Raw genomic sequence first — 25,192 nt, 5'->3', positions numbered from 1 at the left:
GGGATGACTCTAAAGATGGAATTTCAGCCTTTAGTCAGTTCACATGGGTCAATAGCAATTCATAGCCATGGAATTTGGACATTAGAACTCTCAAGATTCCCCTGAAATCATCCTGTCTCCTAGCTGGGCACCTAGGTTCTATTCTAGTGCATGAGTGTTATGTGCATTAAGAAACTCAAACCAGGCAGAGAAACCATTCACATTTATTAAGAATATTCTCACCCTTTGGAAGGAGTATAGTATAAATACTCTGAATGATTAAGCTTTGGTTTAAGTTTCTAAAACAAAAATGAAATGGTATAAGTTTCATTTGTTATGTTTAATTTGTGAGTGGGTAATAATATTTAGAATAAGATTAATCTTCAGTGGAAAAAAATGATTTTCAGAATAAGAGGTAACCAGCCTCACTACACAGAACTGGTAAAAAGCAGTTGAAGAATGCAATGGAGGGACAGCAGTGACAGACTGAGGAATGATTAGAAAACAAGGGCACTCCTAGGAGTGGCCCAGATGTCGACTCAGGGGCCCTCAGTGGACAGACATGGTTCCCAAACTGGCTACCCTACGGTCCTTACTGACTCTCTGGTCCAGGCCTGACTGCAATGGCACTCTGCAGAGAGGCCAGCCAGGTGAGCTACCTGCCTGTGAGTTTCCCTGAGGATGGCAGCCTACTGCAGGACAAGAGGGCATGTTAGCCCGCATGGTGTGTGCAGACCTGGCGGCATATAGTGTTGGAGGATAGGACTACAGACCTCCCACCATTGCTAGAGCAACATTAAAAAACAAAAATAAAATGTTTTGGTTTAAATTAATGACCAATTGGGTTAAGGAAAAAGATACAGAGTTTTGAGATGGGAGGTGAGGCTGAGAAGAGGACTTGGAGGAAGATGAAAGGCCAAGCTGTGGCCAGTAGTCACAACAGGCTGACAAGGGACCTGGATGAGCTTCATCCTGATGCCAAGACCTGTGTGAAACAACAAACACCCAATTTTGGGTGATGTCTTCTCCCCAATTATACAACAAAGTTTGACAGTACAAGAGGTGTTTTTGGTTTTGGTTTTCGTTTTCGTTCTTAATTTTTATTATTATTTTTATTTTTTAATATAATTTATTGTCAAGTTAGCTAACATACAGTGTATACGGTGTGTTCTTGGCTTTGGTATTAGATTCCCATGATTCATCATTACATACAACACCCAGTGTTCATCCCAACAAGTGCTCTCTTCAATGCCCATCTTCCATTTTCCCCGCATTCCTGCCGCCAACTCCTTTTCACACTCAGTTTTCTCTCTGTATTTAAAAGTCTCTTATGGTTTCCCTCCCTCTCTGTAACTATAAATCTATATTTTTCTCTCCCTTTCCCTATGGTTTTCTGTTAAGTTTCTCAACTTCTACATATTTGGCATTGTTGGTAAGAATGCAAACTGGCGCAGCCACTCTGGAAAACAGTGTGGAGATAGGTTCCTCGAAAAATTAAAGATTGAGTTACCCTATGACCCAGCAATAGCACTACTAGAAATTTATCCAAAGAATACAGGAATGCTGTTTTTATTTTTTAATGTAATATGACTTTATTCTCAGTTTGGCCTTTTATTTCAAAATTTTCTGTATAATGATAACTTACAAGAACCTTCATGTTGCAGGAGATTATGATTCTGAGAAGAAAATTCAGAAGTTTGAAATGTCCTCAGTGAGGGAGGAAAGACTGTAATCTCTTTTCAAGTTATAGAAGTCCTTCTGACCCTGTCTTACTGATTCAAAGAAAAAAATCTTTTGGCATCAAAATAAACACACAAAAAGCACCAGGCACATTTAAAATAACACTTCATTAATCACTACACAAATAGTACATTTGGGTCTGGATGCCAATTCCAACATTTAAAATAACATGATGGTTACAGGATTTTGTACTCTTCTTTAAAATTTATAAACCTTTGGATTTACAAAGCATTTAACAAAGTTAGGCCAGTAAGTACTGAGTCACAGTGTAGCTGTGTAACAGCTTGATTTGAAAAAAAAGGGGAGGGGGCTGCAACTTTAAACAATTCCATTTAGAATATGGTTTTCTTGAGAAGAACCCAGATGGGCTTTTAGATAAAGAGAAAGACCAGCTGCATACATTGTCAAATCTGCATAACAATTGGATCTTAAGAAAACCAAACAATGTTTTTCATTGAATGAGAGAGTTCTTAGTAAGCAGCTTTAAAAAACATGACTATTTCTCATTATTCTACAAAGTGGAAGCCATTTTCTTTTCAGTTGTCAGAGAAACTCTATGGGTAAAGTAAAGGGGTGACAACAGCTTGTACATTTACAGAGAAGGACCAGACTTAGCTAAAATCTGGAGCAGCCCTTGGGGCTTAGTGGACAGCATTCACTCCTTCACTCAATACATATTAAACACCCACTGCAAGCAAGTACTGTGCCAGCCCTGGGCACCTAACAGCAAGCACTTCAGGACCCTGTTCTCTGTGGCCTTTTACTCTGGTTGGGGGAGAGAGACAACAGACAAATACATATGCACTCCATGAGGTGTTAAGTGTTATGGATAAAAATAGGGCAGAGAAGGTGTGGGAGCTCCCATTGTGGTTTTGAGTGGTAAATGCCCTCTCTGCTAAGGTGACATTGAGCACAAAACTGAAAAAAACTGAGGAGTCAGTCATGTGCCTGAATGGTGGACAAAAGTCCCAGAGAAAGGTAATGGTACAAAGACCTGGGGCAGCCATGGGCTTAGAATGTTCAAAACACAGTAAAAAGACTTGATTGAGAAAGGGGAGAATGGTACAATATGTGGTCAGACAGGAGGGGCCAGAGCACATGAGACCTCACAGATCCATATAAGGGGATACAAAGTATATTTATCTGACCACATGAAATTAAATTAGATATCAATGACAGAAAAATCCTTAGAAGATGACTAAATAGTTAATAACTAAATAACTTGTGTAGTAAAGAAGAAATAAAAAGAGAAATAGAAAATACTGTACTCTGAACTGAATGAAAACAAAAACACAATATATCAGAATGTGTAGGACATTAAAGCAGTCCTAAGGAAATTTATAGCACTAAAACACTTAAATTAGAAAAGTTTCAAATCAATGACTACAGCTTCTACATTAAGAAACTAGGAAGGGGCACCTGGCTCAGACAGTTTAGCATCCAACTCTTGGTTTCAGCTCAGGTCATGGGATCAAGCCCCACATGAGGCTCCACAATGAGCATGGAGTCTGCTTAAAATTCTCTCTCCTTCTCTCTCTCTCCCTCTGCACCTCTCCCCTGCTGCTGTGCTCTTTCTCTCTCTAAAAAAAAAAAAAGGAAAGAAAGAAAAAGGAAGGAAGGAAGAAATAAAGAAACTAGAAAAATATTTAAAAAAGTAAGACAAACTTGGCAGAAGAAAAAGCAATAAAGATTAAGACACAAATTAGTGAACTAGAAGATGGAAAAAACAGTAATCAGTAAAATCAAAAGCAATTTCTTTCAAAATATCAATAAAATTGTTAAACTCCTAGCCAAAACTAATCAGGAAAAAAAGAGAGAAGACAGAAATTATCAGTGTCTTGAAGGACAGAGTGACAACACTACAGATTCTACAGGTATTAAAAGGATAATAAGAAAATAATATAAACTATTTTATGTAAATCAATATGACAATAGACAAAATGAACAAATTCCTTGAAGATAAAAATTATGAAAATTCACTCAAGAAGAAAAAGGTAAAACAAATAGCTCTGGTTCTATTAAAGAAATTGAAATCACAGTAAAAATTATTCCCATAAGGAAAATCCCAGACCCAGATGGCTTTATTGGTAAGTTATATCAAACATATAAGAATGAAATCATAGTAATTTTACACAAACTGTTTCAAAAAATTGAATAAAAGGCAATACTTCCCTACTTATACAATGAGACCAGAATTACCCATCTACAAAAACCAGACAAAAACATTAAAAGAAAGCCACAAACAATATACTTTATAAACAGAGATATAAAATTTCTTAACAATTTTGAAAATCTAATCTAAAAATATATTCAAAGGAAAATACATCATGACCAAGTGGAATTTATCCAGGAATGTAAGAACAGTTTAACATTTGAAAACCAACCAGTATAATTCACTATATTAACAAACTTAAAATATGTATTTAATCATCTTAATCGACACAGAAGAAGCATTTGAAAAATTCAACGTCCCTTCTTTTTTTTTTTTTTTTAATTTTTTTTTCAACGTTTTTTATTTATTTTTGGGACAGAGAGAGACAGAGCATGAACGGGGGAGGGGCAGAGAGAGAGGGAGACACAGAATCGGAAACAGGCTCCAAGCCATCAGCCCAGAGCCTGACGCGGGGCTCGAACTCACGGACCGCGAGATCGTGACCTGGCTGAGGTCGGACGCTTAACCGACTGCGCCACCCAGGCGCCCCTCAACGTCCCTTCTTAATAAAACCTCTCAGCAAACCAAAGTAGAAGGTAAATTCCTCAAACTGACAAACAGCTTCTAAACACACACACACACACACACACACACACACACACACACACACAGCCAACATCATACTTGATAAAATTCTAAGTGATTCCCTGTTAATATCAGGAACAATACAAGATATCCTCTCCCACAACAGCTCTTCAGCATTTTACTGGAAATTATAGTCAATGTAATCAGCCAACAAAAAAAAAAGGGGGGGGGGGGAAGGAGTACAGATTGGGGAAAAAAGGAACTAAAATTGTGTTTATTTGCAGACTACATGATTATCTACATAATAAATTTGATGGAATCTACAAAAAGGCTACTAGAACTGATAAATACATTTAGCAAGGCTGTAGGATCTGAGTCCAATATACTTAACTCTACTATATTTCTATATAATAGTAATAAACAGGAATTAAAATTTAAAGAAACATTTATAATAACATCAAAAATATGAAATACTTACAGGGCACCTGGGTGGCTCAGACTTCAGCTCAGGTCATGATCTCATGGTTCATAAGTTCGAGCTCCACATTGGGCTCTGTGCTGACAGCTCAGAGCCTGGAGCCTGCTTCAGATTCTGTGTCTCCCTCTCTCTCTGACCCTCTCCCACAGTCTCTCTCTCTCTCTCTCTCTCTCTCTCTCTCTCTCTCTCTCTCAAAAATAAACATTAAAAAAATGAAATACTTAGCAATAAACCTGAAAAAAGATACAAAACACTTGTACACTGAAATCTATACAATATTTCTGAAAGCAATAAAAGGGACTAAATAAATGGAAAGATATACCTTGGCCAAGGTTGGAAGAACTAATAGTGTTAAGAAGTCAATCTCTCAAAACCATTCTACTGATTCAAAGCAATCACAATAAATGTCTCAGGCTTTTTGTAGAAGTTGACAAACTGATTCTAAAATTCATATAGAAATTCAAATAATGTAGAATAGTCAAAATAATGCTGAAAAATAACAACAAAGATGGAGATATAACACTACCTGCTTTCAATACTCATGATGAATCTATAGTAATCAAGACAATAGGGCACTGGTGTAAAGACAGACAAATCAGAGTTCAGACATAAACTCTCAAATATATGCACAACTGAATTTTGAAAAAATCACAAAGGAAATGCAGTGGGAAAGGATGCTTTTTCAACAAATGCTACTGGAATAATTGCATATCCATATGCAAAACAAACATAAATGAATAAACTTGGATCCATACCTCACAGCATACTCAAAAATTAACTCAAAATGGATCAAAGACATAAATGTAAAACATAAAGCTGTTAAATGTATAAAAGAAAACACAGGAGACAATCTTTGTGACCCTAATTAAGTAAAGACTTCTTAGATACAATACCAAGAGCATAATCCATATTATATAGTTAATTAAAATTTAAAACCTCGAAATTTGAAACCTCTCCTCTTCAAAAGGCACTCTTAGAATGAACAGACAAGGCACAAGTGGGAGAAAATATTTGCAAAGTGTATATCTCATAAAGAACTTGTGTCTAGACTATATAAAGAGCTCTGAAAATTCAGTAATATTAAGACAAAAAGCACACACAAAAATTTGCTAAATATTTGAACAGACACGTTTCAAAGAGGAAATGCAAATGGAAAATAGGCACATGAAAAGATGTCCAACACGATCAGTCAATAGAATGGTGCAAGTTAAAACCATAATGAGAATTTATAATCCAGCAATTCCACTTCTGGGTATATATCCAAAAGAACTGAAAGTAGAGACTAGAACAGATATTTGTATACCCATGTTCATAATAGCATCACTCACAATAGCCAAAATTGGAAACAACCCATAGTGTCCATTGATGGATGAGTGGATAAGCAAAATGTAATATATAAATACAATGGAACTAAAAGGCAACTGACAGAATGGGAGAAGATATTTGCAAATGACATATCAGATAAAGGGTTAGTATCCCAAATATATAAAGAACTTATCAAATTCAACACCCAAAAAACAAATAATCCAGTGAAGAAAGGGGCAAAAGACATGAATAGACACTTCTCCAAAGAAGACATCCAGATGGCCAACCGACACATGAAAAAAGGCTCAACGTCACTCATTATCAGGGAAATACAAATCAAAACCACAATGAGATACCACCTGACACCTGTCAGAATGGCTAATATTAACAACTCAGGCAACAACAGACATTGGCAAAGATTTGGAGAAAGAGGATCTATTTTGTATTGTTGGTGGGAATGCAAGCTGGTGCAGCCACTCTGGAAAACAATAGGAAGTTTCCTCAAAAAACTAAAAATAGAACTGCCCTATGACCCAGCAACTGCACTACTAGGTATTTATCCATGGGATACAGGTGTGCTGTTTTGAAGGGACACATGCACCCCCCATATTTATAGCAGCACTCAACAATAGCCAAAGTATGGAAAGAGCCCAAATGTCCATGGATGGATGATTGGATAAAGAAGATGTGGTATATATATATATATATATATATATATATATATATATATATACACCCAATGGAGTATTACTCGGCAGTGAAAAAGAATGAAATCTTGCCATTTGCAACTACGTGGATGGAACTGGAGGGTATTATGCTAAGTGAAATTAGTCAGAGAAAAACAAAAATCATATGACTTCACTCAGGACTTTAAGAGACAAAACAGATGAACATAAGGGAAGGGAAACAAAAATAATATAAAAACAGGGAGGGGGACAAAACAGAAGAGATTCATAAATATGGAGAACAAACTGAGGGTTACTGGAGGGGTTGTGGGAGAGGGGAATGGGATAAATGGGTAAGGGGCATTAAGGAGTCTACTCCTGAAATTATTGTTGCACTATATGCTAACTAATTTGGATGTAATTTTTTAAAAAATAAAAAATAAAGTTAAAAATATTTTAAATAAATAAATAAATACAATGGAATATCATTCAACGTTAAAAAGGAAGGAAATTATGACACATGCTACAATACAGATTAACCTTGAGGACATTTTATATCATTGTCATAAAATGACAATCACAAAATGGCAAATGTTATATGATTCCACTTTTATGAGGTACCTAGAGTAGTCGAATCAATAGAGATAGAAAGTAGAGTGGTAGTTGCCTGAGGTTGGGAGAGGGGAAAGGGGAGTTGGTGTTTAAGGAGTACAGAGTTTCAGTTTTGCAAGATGAAAGGAGTTCAGAAGATGGATGAGAGTGATGGTTGAAAAAAAATGTGAATGTACTTAATACCACTGAACTGTATACTTAAAAATGGTTAAACTGGTAAATTTTATGTTACGTGTACTTTATTGCAATTAAACACACACACACACACACACACACACACACACACAAGCAGTTATACCCACTGAATGACAGTAATAAAGAAGATAGGAAATAATGCATGTTGGTATGTGGAAAAGTGGGAATTCTCATACACTGCTGGTGGGAACTCAAAATGATAAAATCGTTTTGGGAAACAGTGTGGTGATTACTTAACATCTCAAAAACATACCTACCATATGTTCCAATCATTCCACTCTTAGGTATTTACCCAAAAGACAGGTAAGTCCATACAAAAACTTGTATCTGAATATTCTTAGCAGCTTTATTTGTAATAGCCATATACAGGAAATAACCCAGATGTTCAAGAAATGAAAAAACAAACTGTGGAAAACCCGTACAATGGGATACTACTCAACAATTAAAGGGAATGAAGCATTGATCCACACAACGTATATGAATCTCAAAAAAAAAAAAAAAATGTGCTTGGTGTAAGAAACAAGACAAGCTAATAATACACACTGGATAATTCCATTTATATAAAACTAGAAAGCGCAGGGAAGCCTGGGTGGCTCAGTCGCTTAAGCATCTGATTCTTGGTTTTGGTTCAGGTCATGATCTCATGGTTCATAAGTTCAAGCCCTGCATCAGGCTCTGTGATGACAGTGCAGAGCCTGCTTGGGATTCTCTCTCTTCCTCTCTCTCTGCCCCCCTCCACTTGTTCTCTCTGTCTCTCTCTCTCTCTCAAAATAAATAAGTAAACTTTAAAAATAAAATAAAACTAGAAAGTGCAAACTAATCTTTAGTGACAGAACACATATTAGCAGTTCATTGGGTACGGGAGGAGGCAGGGGCAAGAAGAAGTGTCTGGGGGCAGTATGATGAGTATATTAACTATACTGGATTATGGGAAGTTTCACAGGTATATATATATATATATATATATATATATATATATATATATATATAATGTCAAAACTTATGTTTTATACTATAAACATTTGCAGTTTATTGTATTTTAATCATACCTCAATAAAGATATTTTTAAAAAGTAAAAAAAGACTATAGCAGAATATAGCAAAATGTTAAAAATAACAACAAAAAAGTTTTTCTTATTCAGTCTTTAAAAAAATTCACTAACAAACTCACAGATACAATTTTCACCCAGAAATTGTTCAAAGAATGGTAAATTGTCACCCTCTATCTTTATCTACCATAAAGAGTTTAGAAAATTGAACATTGATATTTTTCTCACTGATTGTGAATTTTAGCCCCAAACTACACTTAAGCAACATTTACACACAAGGAATGAAAAATTAACCATATCAGACTCCTTGTACTTAAATTGTCTTCTTGAAACTTAAAGGAAAAAAGTCACCCAGTTTGACTTTGTGAAACAGAAAGCCAGAATGGCCAAATTTCATGTGGATGGAAATAGCATCATTTCTTGGGAATATAAAAAAGGAATTGCCTACAGCACTTTCAAATAGAATGTTCTTTTTTATTTTTATTATTTACACTGCAGTTTTATTTCCTGAGGGGCTTGACAAAAATAGAATTATAAAATTCTAGCACCACAAAGGACTTCAAAAACCATCTGGCTCAACCTCTTCTTTAGCAGGTGAGTAAACTGAAGCCCAGGGAAGATGGGAAGATGCCTGGGGAAGATGCCAGGGAGGAGGCCAGAAATGGGGGCCCTGGGGCTGCACTCCTCCTTCCCTTGGCTGAGAAAGTCAACAAAATCACCAGTGGCCTTGGAATCACCAGCGTCCTGGAGCCCAACACCCCAATCATCAATGTAGAGCTAGTAGTTTCTCAAGCGAGTCACTCTTTCCTCTCCGCCTTTCCTTCCTTCCTTCCTTCCATCAATATTTACTTAGCATCCAGGGGATATAAAGCCCTGTGTTAGGCTCTCCTCCCACCATAATTATGACCCAAAAATTCACTGAGTTTGTATTCTAGCAAGACACACAGACATTAAACAACTCTCTGCACAATTAGTTATTTAACTGCACCTGCCATCAATGCAGTGAAGAAGCACGTCAGGAAGCCCTACGTTAGGAGTGTGGTCTAGATTGAGAAGAGTTAGCAGAGCAGATATTTTAGAGTGGGGAGGGTGGGCCTGGGCTGAGGAGATGCCTGAGAAAGGTGAGGGCAGGAGCTCCACCTGGGAAGTATCAGCACCAGGGCACAGGTACATGAGGAGTGGCTGTGTCCACACAGGGCTAGGACAGGTTACCTACTTAGACATGACACTTAATGCAATGCAAAGTCATTTTGAAAATATTGTGTATACAGTGAGTAGAGGGAAGCAAGAATAGACTAGCAATTACTTCCACCAGTAAGGTAAAAACAGAGAAGCTATAAAGAAGACATGAGAGAAGTGGATGGGTGTTCTAGATACTTCACAGACAGAACCAGTAGGCAGTTGGCTACACCATGTGGGAGCCCAGTACAAAGTGAAAATACAGGGACCCTGGTTCAAAAATTACTAAGAATTTCAAGATAGCTAAGAGCAGAGCACTGAACCTTGATCAGAGCCCTGGGAGATCTGAGATGTGGATGACACTGGCAGCATGTCCAGGGAGCTGCCCTGCCCAGGATTTGGCCATTGACTGCACATGAGAAAGGAGAGAAAGAAGGATGACACCAAGGTCCGGGGATCTTCCTCTGAATGGCAGAACTGGGCTGGAGTGGGCTGCTCAGCAGATGCTCTGGACCAGACTGGGAGCAGAGCCCAGGTCATCCACGTGGAGGTGTGGAATAAGTAGGAAGTTGCCTGGTGACTATCTGGTTAGAGGGGATTCCTGTCTCCAACATCCAGATGGAACAGAAACCACAGGAGTGCACAGATGACCCAGCAGAGAGCAACAGAGAAGCAGCCCAAAGACATTTTTGGGTGGCCAGATGCAATGGTTCACCAGAGGCAAGTGAGATGGAGGTCCCAGAGGACCAGGAAGTCAGAGAGGTTCCAGAGCCTCTAGCATCATCTCTCCATGCCTGCGTCTTAGGCTGAATGGCAGAGCCTCATCCTCAAAGGGAAATTACAATGGAAGTTTTCTGCGACAGTGAGAAAATGGTTAAAAAAAAAAAAAGAAACACGCTTAATAAGATGCCCAGTTTTATGTGCTGCCTGGCTAAAGTGGCATGGTGGTGTTCTGACTGCTCACATAGCTGGCAGGCTTTTTGACATCCTGATCTCCTGTTGGCCCTCCTTGGGGTGGGGATGATACAGCTGAGAACTGAGAGTAAAGGGCTCATTTCCAGTTTTTGTCTCCAAATTGAAGTTTTATAAAATCCTAGACTTCCACCAAAAAAAGGCTACAATTTCTAACAGACAAAAGACTTTGGTTTCAGTTTGTGCCTTGTTTGAAGTTTCCAAAGCTTAGGAGATTGAAAGAACATGACGCTTATATAATGATTCACAGATGTGTAAAGTGTGCACAAGTCATAAAACCTGGTTTTCCCACCCAGAAGGATAAAGTACTCTGAGGCAAGTAGGCCAAGTTTGAAGAGAATCAGGGAGTCAAATGTGAATGGATCCACCTCCTTGGGCCATACCCTGTTGGAGAAGGGTCAGGACAGGATTTACCCTAGCAGTTTGGAAAGTCTGGGGGTGGTTAAGAGGCCAGATTCTTGCCAACTTTCCTTATCTCTTTCCCATAGGAAATAAGGTGTTTGCTACAAAAAAAAAAAAAAAAAAAAGTTTTCACTCCAGTGGTGGCCCATACTTTGGAGCAGACTTCTGGCAAGCTTAATAAAAGCTGGTAGGTAGCAAACAAGGTGTGTGTCACCAAGCCTGTCTGTTTCACCAGCCTCTTCACACTGTGCTTCCATCTATGTTCCTGCCCTCATCCAGAATGGCCCCAGCTATACCTGAAAATCATCCCTGATACTCATCCAGGCCTCAAACCCCACATCTGACACATATACAAATCCCCTCAGCTCTACCAGGAATGTATGTCCCACGTCACGCCCAGCCCATGCCTTCCCCAGTCCAAACCACCAGCACCCCTCTAGACAACTGGAATCACCCTAACTGGCTCTGGCTGCCACTCTGTCATCTGCAGCAGCCAAACTGATACTAGCAAATGAAAATCTAATCATACCACACCCTGCCTACACCCTTCTGATGGTTTCATGTAACACAGAAATGACATCTAAGTTCCTGACAGGGTCTTTAAGGCTATGTCTTGCCTGAGGTGACCCCCAGCCATCTATGATTCAGGGTTTTTCCACTGAGGGCTCCTTCACCAAATTCTTGCTCCCCACTGTCTGATGACTTACCCTTATGTCTCTCAGAGCAAAGCGCATCTCAGAGAGTCTTTGCTGACCAATTCCTCAAAAGAAGCCCCACCTCAACCTTCACCTTGTACTTCCAAGCACCTCATTTTGTAACTTATTTTTCTCAATGTCACTTGTCACTACTTGGAAAGGTAGATGACTATGCACATACTTGTACATATATGTGCAAGCATACATATGAATTCATGCAGTGATAAATGCTGTCAATGCGCATGCAGTGAGGAATAAGAAAACAGAGCCCTTCCCTCAGGGAACTCACAGACCAGCCTCCTGTGGACAGCAAATACTTCCCAGTACAAACAGAAACTTGCTTCATGTCCTAGCACCCAGTTTATGTAACCATTTTAAAGGAACATTTGAAAAACTCTGCTCTAGAGTACTTCAGTAAGTTGGAGGCCATGAGTGATTTTCTTTCCTGAGAATTTATTTTTTTATATGAGAGAAGATTATTGTTAAAGTCTATTTTCTTCAGGAAAATGAGAAAGACCAAGCAATAAATCCACAGCCCTGCCACTGATTTCAATGAAAGTCTCCAATCCATAGTACCCCTTCAGTCAAAAGAGTAGATTTAGACCTTGTCTTCCCAATAAAGGGAAGTGTGAGCTATCTGGGGATGAGATGAAGGAGGCTCTTCTGATGATGGAGGTAATAAGAAAGCAAAAGCAATTGTTTTTCTTAACTCACTTAGGTAATTGTTTCATGCCTGTCTGCTCTCTGCTGTGAAGACACTGTGAAAACAGTGGATACACAAGGCAAAGGGAATGGAATTCAATCACCCAGTCTTTTGCTCCAGTAGATATTCCTTTCTCCTCACTCCACACGGGGGTTAATGCAGAATCAGGCTTCACAAATAGAGGGATATAGTATAAAACAAGGGAGAAAATGGTTTCTTTCTGTTCTGGCAAGCCCACACTTTATAGAAGAAATGGAAGAACTCACACTGGCTCAGATAGAATGGGCAAGGATGTGACTATCACCAAAGGATTTTAGGTGGAGAAGGGAAAGCTCTGTGAGAACTGGCTATATGCTATCAGCTAATTGTTTGTGTCTCCTCAAATTCATACATTAAGTCATAACCGCCAATGTGAAGGTATTTGGGATGTGACTATGTCACAAAGGTAGGGGACTTAATGGATGAGATTAGTGCCCTTATAAAGGAGACCCCAGAGTATTCTCTTGCTCTCTCTCCACCATGTGAGAACACATTGAGAAGTCAGTAGGCTGAGACTTGAAAGAGAACCTGACCATGTTGGCACCCTAATCTCAGACTTCCAGCCTCCAGAACCATGAGAAATAAATGTCTGTTGTTCATAAGCCACCCAGTCTATGGTACTTTGTTATAGTAGTCTGAACTGACCAAGACACTGATCAGGGGAAGAAGTTAAAACCACCTTATCTTTGGGCTGAGAATATTGTGCTAGGACTAATGGGGTAGAGAGAGGGGGAGAAGACCACCATAGGCAGAATCCACTTACTCATGAGTAAGGATTGCCCAACTGTAAAACTAAACACCAAGCGGACATTCTTAGGAGTTGGAAGACACAAGAAATTGGGAAACAATGCATTTCTGAGGGAGGGTTGGAGAATGATATGTACATTTCAGTACAGCACTGACGTTATATGACTCAGGTTTCTGGCCTGAATATTTAGGAAAATATACCAGATTGACAGAAAGGGGGAGGACGTGCCTGAAGGGAGGAGAGGGGATAAGGTGTGTATTCTGGTAAACAGGGCATCAAGGAGGATGGGCCTTAGAAAATTGGGTCTGGAGTCAGATAGACAACTGGAGGTGGGATTGGTAGGAAGTCATAGGTGAGAAATTCACATGGAGTGTTATTCCAAACCCAGAATGTCCTATGCATCTGTCATGTCCTAGGATAATGGATATCCTGCTCCTGCCTCAGTATCTTCTAGATCTTCACTCTCCTGGACTGAATGGATCCCCTTCACCTCAGTGCTCTTGTCTGTCCAACTAGTTCTCACTGTAACCTCTGAGGGAAAAATCAGGTGTCTTCCATGCCATTTGCTTTCTCCAACCTCCTCTGGGATCCCCAACCTCACAGCTCCATCCTCTTTGCTCTCTTTCTGCCTCAACATGAACCTACTCTTGCCCATGCAGGCCTTTACTCATATCCTCCAATTTCTTATATTTCTTCAATTTCTTATAACTTCTATTTTGGATAATGCTGAATCTCACTGTTCTGAAGTGTTTCACACACTTTGAGAAGAATGACATTTTCCCCCGTCTCCTTGTTGCTCCCCATTCCAATAGAACTATTACAGTTCAAACAGTTATCAATTTTTGGAGCTTAGGAAACTCAGATATATTGATTTTTTTAATTTGTAAGTCAATCAAGAGAATAAAATGGCTTAGTGTTGTTTCAGGGTCTTATAAATACTGTGATGAAAGCTCATCTTTTCTCTGGATATAGGGAAATATGACTTTGTGTCTGGGGTGGACAGCACCCATGTCACTTGAGCAAGAGGATGATGTAGCTTTGTCATTATGACCAAGTCACAAGAACCATGTTGGTTACCTCACCTATAAAATGAAGCTAATAAGACCTGGCCATTTAGGTGACAGACATAGTGACCAAATAAGAAAGGGCACCAAATGCCAAGCCCCACACCAGGTGCAGGAGGCCTCAGCAGATGTAATCCCCTTGCTGCTGTACTGACCTTGTGGCCAAAGGGTTGGACAATGATTAAACAGGTCAAGGATTGCTTCATTTTTACTTCAAACCACTTTATAAAAATGATCTTGGGTCACCTGAGTGGCTCAGTCCGTTAAGCGTCAGACTTTGGCTCAGGTCATGATCTCATGGTTTGTGAGTTCAAGCTCTGTGCTGACAGCTTTAAGCCTAGAGCCTCCTTCAGGTTCTTTGTGTCTCTCTCTATCTCTCTTCTGTCTCTCTCAGAAACAGAGAGACATTTTTCATTCTCTGTCTCTGTCTCTCTCAAAAATAAACAAACATTTTTTAAATTTTTTTCAATATATGAAGTTTATTGTCAAATTGATTTCCATACAACACCCAGTGCTCATCCCAAAAGGTGCCCTCCTCAATACCCATCACCCACTCTCCCCTCCCTCCCACCCCCCATCAACCCTCAGTTTGTTCTCAGTTTTTAAGAGTCTCTTATGCTTTGGCTCTCTTCCACTCTAACCTCTCTTTTTTTTTTCCTTCCCCTCCCCCATGGGTTTCTGTTAAGTTTCTCAGGATTCACATAAGAGTGAAACCATATGGTATCTGTCTTTCTCTGTATGGCTTATTTCACTTAGCATCACACTCTCCAGTTCCATCCATGTTGGTACAAAGGGCCATATTTCATTCTTTCTCATTGTCATGTAGTACCCCATTGTGTATATAAACCACAATTTCTTTATCCATTCATCAGTTGATGGACATTTAGGCTTTTTCCATAATTTGGCTATTGTTGAGAGTGCTGCTATAAACATTGGGGTACAAGCGCCCCTATGCATCAGTACTCCTATATCCCTTGGGTAAATTCCTAGCAGTGTTATTGCTGGGTCATAGGGTAGGTCTATTTTTAATTTTTTGAGGAACCTCCACACTGTTTTCCAGAGTGGCTGCACCAATTTGCATTCCAACAGATAATCCAGTGAAGAAATGGGCAGAAAACATGAATAGACACTTCTCTAAAGAAGACATCCGGATGGCCAACAGGCACATGAAAAGATGCTCAACGTCACTCCTCATCAGGGAAACAAACATTTTTAAAAAATGATTTCAAAGTTGGATTTTGTCATTCCATAAATAATTCCAAAAATAATTTTCACAAAAAGTTGAACATTTTTATTAACTGATATTGTATGTATAATGAAGTTGATGACTCAACCATGAGATAGTTATTGGAGTGAAGACCCACCATAAATCATGTGAATTCTTGGATGAAAGTCTTCATTTATCAAAATCCATTACAACCTTCTGCCCATAGAAACACCCAAATTCATTTTACCAACCACATGTACAATAATATAATGTAGACTTTAAGTATTCAGTTACTATTCAATTATAAAATTATAAGGGTTTTCCAAAAGAAAAATTCTTGAGAGAAAATATTTTCCCCTGTTGAGTTCCCAGCAAAGAGAGGAGAATTCCAGCTATTATGTAATGTGAAGGTAGGAATATGCCCTATTTTCCCCTCATCAGTCTCACACTTATCACCATATAATGTGACAGAGTGGTGGCACTTTCGGCTGGAAAGAAGTTCATGACAGGCTTTGGTACTGATAGGAAGAAGAATAAAACTTTTTAAAAACTCTTTCATTAAAAAAACATCAATTAAAGACAACTGTATGATAAATTGCATTTTTTCCCATGGCAGTGCCATTTTAGTGAAGTAACTATTCATTTCCTAGGTCAGGATATAAAACTGTCAGGTTGGTTTCTCTTTCTAAAGAACCCCAAAAAAGATCCAATTCCAATAGCAACAAAAGCATAAACCCTCTCTTGCTTAGAAGAAGGAAGAAATGTATGATGTAAAGAATTCTGTAGGTATACATCATCCCCATGATAGAATATGTCTCTCCTACATTGGGGTATAAATCCCAGCCAAGAGCCAGGGAGGCATGAGAGTCAGCAGAGTGGGACAAGCCACCTCGTTCATGTCCATGGCACAGTGAGGGCAGCCTGAACAGAGTGGTTTGGGACACTGGTCCATGAAGGAGAGACTGGGGTGTCACCATTTTTCTCCCCATCACCAAGATGGGGCCTCAGGGAACTGACAGTGGGTCCACTGCGGATCCCAGACCCACCTACACCAAACCATATCCCTCTGCACCTGGTAACTGCATATCTACTGGAGCAGTATTGAGGCTGATAAACCAGACAGTGCCTCCCCCAGACCAGCACTGCCATAAGTTCCAAGGCACCCAGTGGATTTTCATTTTCTGATTTAAATCTTAGACAATTCTTATTATATATATTTTTTTCTCTTAATTTTCTCATTTCTTTTCTCCTCTAGCCTGGTTATTCTGGTTGTTAGTTTGTTTAAGAAGACATATTTAATCTATTCTCTTTATACCTGTTCTATATCTCCTTCTTTATTTTCCCCCCTCTGGCTCTTTGGATTAAGGCATAGAGTTTCTATGCCTGGTCAATTTTCTTTTCTTTTCTTTTTCCCTGCCCTATATCATATCTCTCATTGCAAGAGATAAAGCCTTTCCATCAAAAATGATACCATTCCATTGTTTGCTGCAGCTGGTGGGTTTTTTTTTCTGTTTTTGTTTGTTTGTTTGTTTGTTTTCTTTTCCAGGGCTACTTCAGCAAACAAAACTAGGCACACCTGGTGAAGTATCCAAAACATAACTATGAGTAGGGAGCTAAAGCAACAGTCAAAACAACAAAGAGCAAGTAACACTCTCCAAAAAACACCTCTTGAAGATCCAGGCCCTGGACAGTGTATGATCCCACTTTAATAAAGTAGTGCTCCCAGGTGAAGGACACATAACAAGCACATAAGGAACAGCACATAACAAGCACATAAGGAACAGAAAACTAGCCAAAATGATGGAACAGAAGAATTCTCCAAAAAACAAATTCTAGGAAGAAATGACAGCTAAAGAATTGATCAGATCTAAACAATAAAACTGAAAGAGAATTTAAAATAAGAGTCAGAAGATTAATCACTGGGCTTGAAAAAAACATAGAAGAGAGCAGAGACTCTATGCTGCAGAGATCAAGAACTAAAAAAAATGGTCATGATGAATTTTTAAAATGCTGTAAATGAGGTGCAAAATACACTAGAGGTGGGTGGTGACAGTGAGGATTGAAAAGGCAAAGGGAAGAATAAGTGAAATATAAGATAAAATTATGGGAAAAGATGAAGCTGAGAAAAGGAAAGATAAAAAATTTCTGGACCATGACAGGAGAATTAGAGAACTAAGTGATTCAATGAAACGGAATAATATCCATATCAAAGGAGTTCCAGAGGAAGAAGGGAGGGCAGGGGACAAAAGGTGTACTTGAAAAAAATCATAGCTGAGAATTCCCCAATCTGAGAAGGAAACAGAAATTGAAATCCAGGAGAACACCCTTCAGATGTAACATGAATCCATCTTCTGCATGACATATCATAGTGAAACTGGCAAACTACAAGGATAAAGAGAATTCTGAAAGCAGTTAGGGATAAACAGGCCTTAATCTACAAAGGTACACACATAAGGGTAGAAGCGGACATATCTGCTGAAACTTAGCAGGCCAGAAGGAGTGGCAGGAAATTTTCAATGTGATGAATAGGAAAAATATGCAGCCAAGAATTCTTTATCCAACAAGCCTGTCACTCAGAATATAAAGAGAGATAAAGGTTTTCCCAAACAAACAAAAACTGAAGGAATTCATCGCCACTAAACTAGCCCTACAAGAGATCCTAAGGTGGGGGGGGGGGGGGACTGTGACTATTGCAAAGACCACAGAGGACAAGAGACATCACTACAACCATGAAACCTACAGATAACACAATGACTCTAAACCTATATTTTTAAATAATAACACTGAATGTAAATGGACTAAATGCTCCAGTCAAAACACATAGGGTACCTGAATGGATAAAAAAACAAGACCCATCTATTGGCTGTGTACAAGACACCCATTTCAAACCTGAGGACACTTCAGGTGAAAGTGAGGGGATGGAAAACAATCTATCATGCTACTGGACGTCAAAAGAAAGCTGCAATAGCCATACTTATATCAGAAAAACTAGATTTTAAACTAAAGGCTGTTAAAAAGAAATGAAGAAGGGCTTTATATCATAACTACAGGGTCTATCCATCAAGAAGAGCTAACAAGTATAAATGTTTATGCACCCAATTTGACAGAACCCAAATATATAAAACAATGACAAACCTAAGCAATCTTGTTGGTAAGAATGTGGCAATTGCAAGGAACTTTAATACTCCACTTACAACAATGGAGATCATACAGACAGAAAACCAGTCAATTAATAATAAATAATAATAAGCAAAAAAACAAACAAACAATGGTCCTGAATGATACACTGGACCAGATAGACGTGACAGATATATTTAGAACTTTTCATCCAAAAGCAGCAGAATAGAAATTCTTCTCAAGTGCACATAGAACATTCTCCAAGATAGATCATATATTGGGTCACAAAACAGTCCTCAATAAATACAAAATAATTCAGACCATACCATGCAAACGTTCAAACACAATGCTATGAAACTTGAAATCAACCACAGGAAAAAGTCTGGAAAACCTCCAAAAGCATGGAGGTTAAAGAATATCCTACTAAAGTATGAATAGGTCCACCAGGCAATTAAAGAAGAAATTAAAAATTATATGTAAACAAATGAAAATGAAAACACAACAGTCCAAACCCTTTGGGATGCAGCAAAGGCAGTCCTAAGAGGAAAATACACTACAATCCAGGCCTATCTCAAGAAACAAGAAAAATTCCAAATACAAAATCTAACAGCACACGTAAAGGAACTAGAAGCAGAACAACAAAGAAACCCCAAGGCCAGCAGAAGAAAGGAAATAATAAAGATCAGAGCAGAAAGAAACAAAACAGAATTAAAAAAAAAAAGTACAAAAGATCAATGAAACTAAGAGTTGTTTTTTCGAAAAAATTTTTAAAAAGTTGATAAACCCCTAGCCAGACTTCTCAAAGAAAAGAGAGAGGACCCAAATAGATAAAATCACGAATGAAAATAGATTTATTACAACCAATCCCTCAGAAATACAAGCAATTATCAGAGAACACTGTGAAAAATTATTTGTCAAAAAAAATTATAACTGGAAGAAATGAACAAACTCCTAGACACCCACACACTATCAAAATTCCAACAGAAAGAATTCAAAAATTTAAACAGACCCATAGCTAGTGAAAAATTGAATCAGTTATCAAAAATCTCTCAACAAATAAGAGTACTGGGCCAGATGGATTCCGAAGGAAATTCTACCAGACATCTAAAGCAGAGTTAATACCTATCCTTTTTAAGCTGTTCCAAAAAATAGAAATGGAAGGAAAACTTCCATACTCATTCTATGAAGCCAGCATTACCTTGATTCCCAAACCAGACCAAGACCCTACAAAAAAAGGAGAATTACAGGCCAATATCCCTGATAAACATGGAAACAAAAATTGTCAACAAGATACCAGCAAATAGAATTCAACAGCCTTTACAAAGAACTATTCATCATGATCAAGTGGATTCATTCCTGGGCTGCAATATTCACGAATCAATCAATGTGATACTTCACATTAATAACAGAAAGGATAAGGACCATATGATCCTGTCAATAGATGCAGAAAAAGCATTTGACAAAATACAACATACTTTCTTATTAAAAACCCTCAAGAAAGTTGGGATCAAAGGAACGTACCTAAACATCATAAGAGCCATTTATGAAAAGCCCACAGCTAATATCTTCCTCAATGGAGAAAAACTGAGAGCTTTCCCCCCAAGATCAGGAACACGACAGGGATGTCCATTCTCACCACTGCTTTTAACATACTGTTGGAAGTCCTAGCATCAGCAAGTAGACAACAAAACAAAATAAAGTCACCAAAAATGGCAAAGAAGAAGTCAAACTTTCACTTTTCACAGATGACACAATACTCAACATGGAAAACCCAAAAGACTCCTAGGACTGATACATGAATTCAGCAAAGTTGCAGGGCACAAAATCAATGTACTGAAATCAGTTGCATTTTTATACACCAATAATGAAGGAACGGAAAGAGAAATAAAAAGAAACTGATCCCATTCACAATTGCACCAAGAAGCATAAAATACCTAGGAATAAACCTAACCAAAGATGTAAAAGACCGCTATGATCAAAACTATAGAAAGCTTATGAACAAAATTGAAGGAGACACAAAGAAATGGAAAAACATTCCATGCTCATTAGAAGAATAAATATTGTTAAAATGACAATACTATCCAGAGCAATCTACACATTAAATGCAATCCCAATCAAAATTGCACCAGCATTCTTCTCAAAGCTGAAACAAACAATCCTAAAATGTGTATGGAACCACAAAAGACCCCAAATAGCCAAAGTAATATTGAAAAAGAAAACCAAAGCAGGAGGCATCACAATCTCAGAGTTTAACCTCTACTACAAAGCTGTAATCATTAAGACAGTATGGTATTGGCACAAACACACACACATAGACCAATAGAACAGAATAGCAACCCCAGAATTTGACCCACAAATGTATGGCCAACTAATCTTTGACAAAGCAGGAAAGAGCATCCAATGGAAAAAAGACAGTCTCTTTAGCAAATTGTGCTGGGAGAACTGGACAGCAACATGCAGAAGGTTGAAACTAGACCACTTTCTTACCCCATACACAAAAATAAACTCAAAATGGATGAAAGGCCTGAATGTGAGACAGGAAACCATCAAAACCCTAGAGGAGAAAGCAGGAAAAAACCTCTTTGACCTCAGCCACAGCAATTTCTTATTTGGCACATCTCCAAAGGCAAGGGAATTAAAAGCAAAAATGAACTATTAGGACCTCATGAAGATAAAAAGCTTCTGCACTGAAAAGGAAACAATCAACAAAACTAAAAGGCAACCAACAGAATGGGAGGAGATATTTGCAAATGATATCTCGGATAAAGGGCTAGTATCCAAAATCTACAAAGAACTCACCAAACTCCATACCAGAAAAAAACAAATAATCCAATGAAGAAATGGGCAGAAGACATGAATAGACACTTTTCCAAAGAAGACATCCAGATGGGCAACAGACACATGAAAAGATGCTCAACGTCACTCCTCATCAGGGAAATACAAATCAAAACCACACTGAGATCCTACATCACACTGGTCAGAGTGGCTAAAATGAACAACTCAGGAAACAACAGATGCTGGAGAAGATGTGGAGAGAAGGGAACACTCTTGCATTGTTGGTGGGAATGCAAGCTGGTGTAGCCCCTCTGGAAAACAGTGTGGAAGTTCCTCAAAAAATTAAAAACATAGCTACCCTATGACACAGCAATAGCACTACCAGGAATTTGTCCAAAGGATACAGCAACGCTGATTCATAGGAGCACATGTACCCCAATGTTTATCGCAGCACTTTAAACAATAGCCAAATTATGGAAAGAGCCTAAATATTCACCAACTGATGAATGGGTGAAGAAGATCGATTTATATATACAATGGAATATTACTGGCAATGAGAAAGAATGAAAACCTGCCTTTTTCAGCAACATGGATGGAACTGGAAGGTATTATGCTGAGTGAAATAAGCCAGTCAGAGAAAGACAGATAGCATATGTTTTCACTCATATGTGGATCTTGAGAAACTGAACAGAAGACCATGGGGGAAGGGAAGGGGAAAAAATAGTTACAAACAGAGAGAAGGGAGGAAAATCATAAGAGACTCTTAAATACAGAGAACAATCTGAGGGTTGATGGAGGGGTGGGGGAGAGGGGAAAATGGCTGATGGGCATTGAGGAGAGTACTTGTTGGGATGAGCACAGGGTGTGTATGTAAGGGATGAACCATGGGATTCTACCCCAAAAACTAAGAGCACACTTCACACATAGTATGTTACCCTATTTGACATAAATTATATTAAAAAATAAAATTAAAAAAATGTATAGTAACATATCCATAGGCAGAAGATAGAGATAAGAAAAAATTAAAATACTAATAATGTTTATTGCCTTGAAATGAAAAAGAAAAATAATCTGTCTCTCCTACTGTGACTTTATAACTGTAATTGTCTAGTTAACTAGAGGTAAAACACGCAAGGCCATCCCTGTCTGCATTTACTTTGCTAAGACCCTCATTAATACATGCCTCGTAGTCACCCCAGCCCTTCTTCAACTGCTTCTTATCATAAAACTACTTTTCTCCAAAACACCTTTTTCTCACATGCCCACTACAGATGCTCAGAGGCTCCCTACCCAGTCCCAGTCAGGGTCCTCCAAGCCAGTGGTCTGGCCCCAAACATAACATGTATATGAACAAATAGGCTCTGAGGGGCCAGCAGGGGGGACTGCTGAGAACACAAATGTTTCTCAGAACGTGGGAACAAAGAGAAGGGACTGGCATTGCATCAGGAATGTGATAGCAGAGGACAGAGTCTGCCCAGCTCTCCCCCGCAAGAAGTGTGGGGCCAGCACCTTTCCAGGGTCCCAGCCAAATGGAAAGGGCCTCTCTCCTCCCCTGATCCCTCATTGCACCTTCAATGTTCAGCAGGGGTCAACCCACTCCCATTGGCTTCCTTTACCTGCCTTCCCATAGCCTCTACACAAACACTTACATGCACAAACAAAGGAGAGAGAGTGCTTCAGTCAGGCTCAAGTGACATAGAAATGGGAGAAAATGTCCTTAGTCTTCCAGGTCCCAACAAATCTATATTGTAAGTATGGAAATAAAATAACAGAAATCATCAGATATGCAAGATAGTTGAGCTCATTAAAGGGAACCATTTCATTTTCATTCAAAGCTTTTCCACTAGGAGGATCTAACTATCAGATCAGTAAGATTTGCAATTATAGTGGTGCATAATAGTACACTGAACTTCATGATGTAGAAGAAAGAGACTTTTCACACATATTTCATGCTCAAAAGTCTGGAAATAACAAATCCTGGGCATCTTCAGAAAGCCCTGATAAAAAGTGATGAAGAAACCTCTTAAACCAGAGGTGAGGAAACAACAGTATTTGCATCTTTTAAAATCTATAGATAGGGGCGCCTGGGTGGCGCAGTCGGTTAAGCGTCCGACTTCAGCCAGGTCACGATCTCGCGGTCCGTGAGTTCGAGCCCCGCGTCAGGCTCTGGGCTGATGGCTCAGAGCCTGGAGCCTGTTTCCGATTCTGTGTCTCCCTCTCTCTCTGCCCCTCCCCCGTTCATGCTCTGTCTCTCTCTGTCCCAAAAATAAATAAATGTTGAAAAAAAAAAATTTAAAATCTATAGATAAAAGATGAACATAGGAGAAAATCAGGTTACTTGGAAAATACAAAAAAAAAATTTAAAGCAAAAAGGACGTAAGAAAGATCTTATCAGTGGAGAAGAATGGGATATTAAATAAACATGAAAAACAGTGAATAAGACTGCAGAATATAATATATAAATGTATGGCAATAAAGAATGATTAAGAAATGTCTAAGACATATAATAATACCTATTGACAAAAGACAGAAGAAGCTGATGTAGAATATTTGACATATTTAGTATAGTAACACAATTAGTAAAATGTTGACAATTATCCATTGCCAATAGGACAAGGAAAAGCTGAAACACTAAAACAGATATTAATACTTTTAAAACATTAGTTAAGTTTGGTTCAATCCATCTTTAGGATCATTGTGTTATTATATTAAGTACAGATGTGTTTGTATTAAAACAAAAATGTGGAAGCAGCTGTGTGGCTCAGTCAGTTAAGCAGCTGACTCTGGATTTTGGTTCAGGTCATGATATCAGGGCTCTTGGGATCAAGCCCTGCAGCACTGAGCCAGCTTGGGATATTCTCTCTTCTCTTTCTACCCCTCCCCTATTCTCACGCATGCGCGCTCTCTCTCTCTCTCTCTCTCAAAATAAATAAGCTTTTTAAAAAGTGTGGATTTGGGGGCGCCTGGGTGGCGCAGTCGGTTAAGCGTCCGACTTCAGCCAGGTCACGATCTCACGGTCCGTGAGTTCGAGCCCCGCGTCAGGCTCTGGGCTGATGGCTCAGAGCCTGGAGCCTGTTTCCGATTCTGCGTCTCCCTCTCTCTCTGCCCCTCCCCCGTCCATGCTCTGTCTCTCTCTGTCCCAAAAATAAATAAACGTTTGGAGAAAAAAAAAAAAAAATTAAAAAAAAAAAAAGTGTGGATTTGTCCCACGGATAAATAAGGAAAGGGTTGTGGCCATCAAAGGAAGTGTCCAAGATGCCCACCTGGAGCAGGGCTTTTCTTGTGCCTTCTGATCACTGACATGGCAGGGAGAGATAGGAAAGACTGACCTCCAGCCATCAATCCAAGTAAAATATCACAGAAAAAATACTGAAATATTTGAGTAGATAATTTTAACTAAATGAATGGGGGAAAACTCTTTCAACTTGCTCAAATGCTTCAGCCCATGGTGAAATCTGTGAGCACTGTAGCTAGGAGACTCATCTACAGCAGGACTCTCCTGGCATGCATCAGGAACAAGGGACACAGCTCA

At 38.9% G+C, this 25,192-nt stretch overlaps 1 protein-coding gene across 1 annotated transcript in view; it reads right to left on the bottom strand.

The window, feature by feature from the left end:
* Positions 1 to 25,192, bottom strand: part of OCA2 (OCA2 melanosomal transmembrane protein) — a 559,846-nt gene that overhangs the window by 89,062 nt on the left and 445,592 nt on the right. The window lies entirely within an intron of this gene.

This window comes from Puma concolor, chromosome B3 (genome assembly GCF_028749965.1).
Source record: "Puma concolor isolate L17-30 chromosome B3, mPumCon1.1.hap2, whole genome shotgun sequence".
Lineage (NCBI taxonomy): Eukaryota > Metazoa > Chordata > Mammalia > Carnivora > Felidae > Puma > Puma concolor.
Note: the sequence above shows the minus strand (reverse complement) of the source record. Positions and strands in the feature narration are given on the sequence as shown.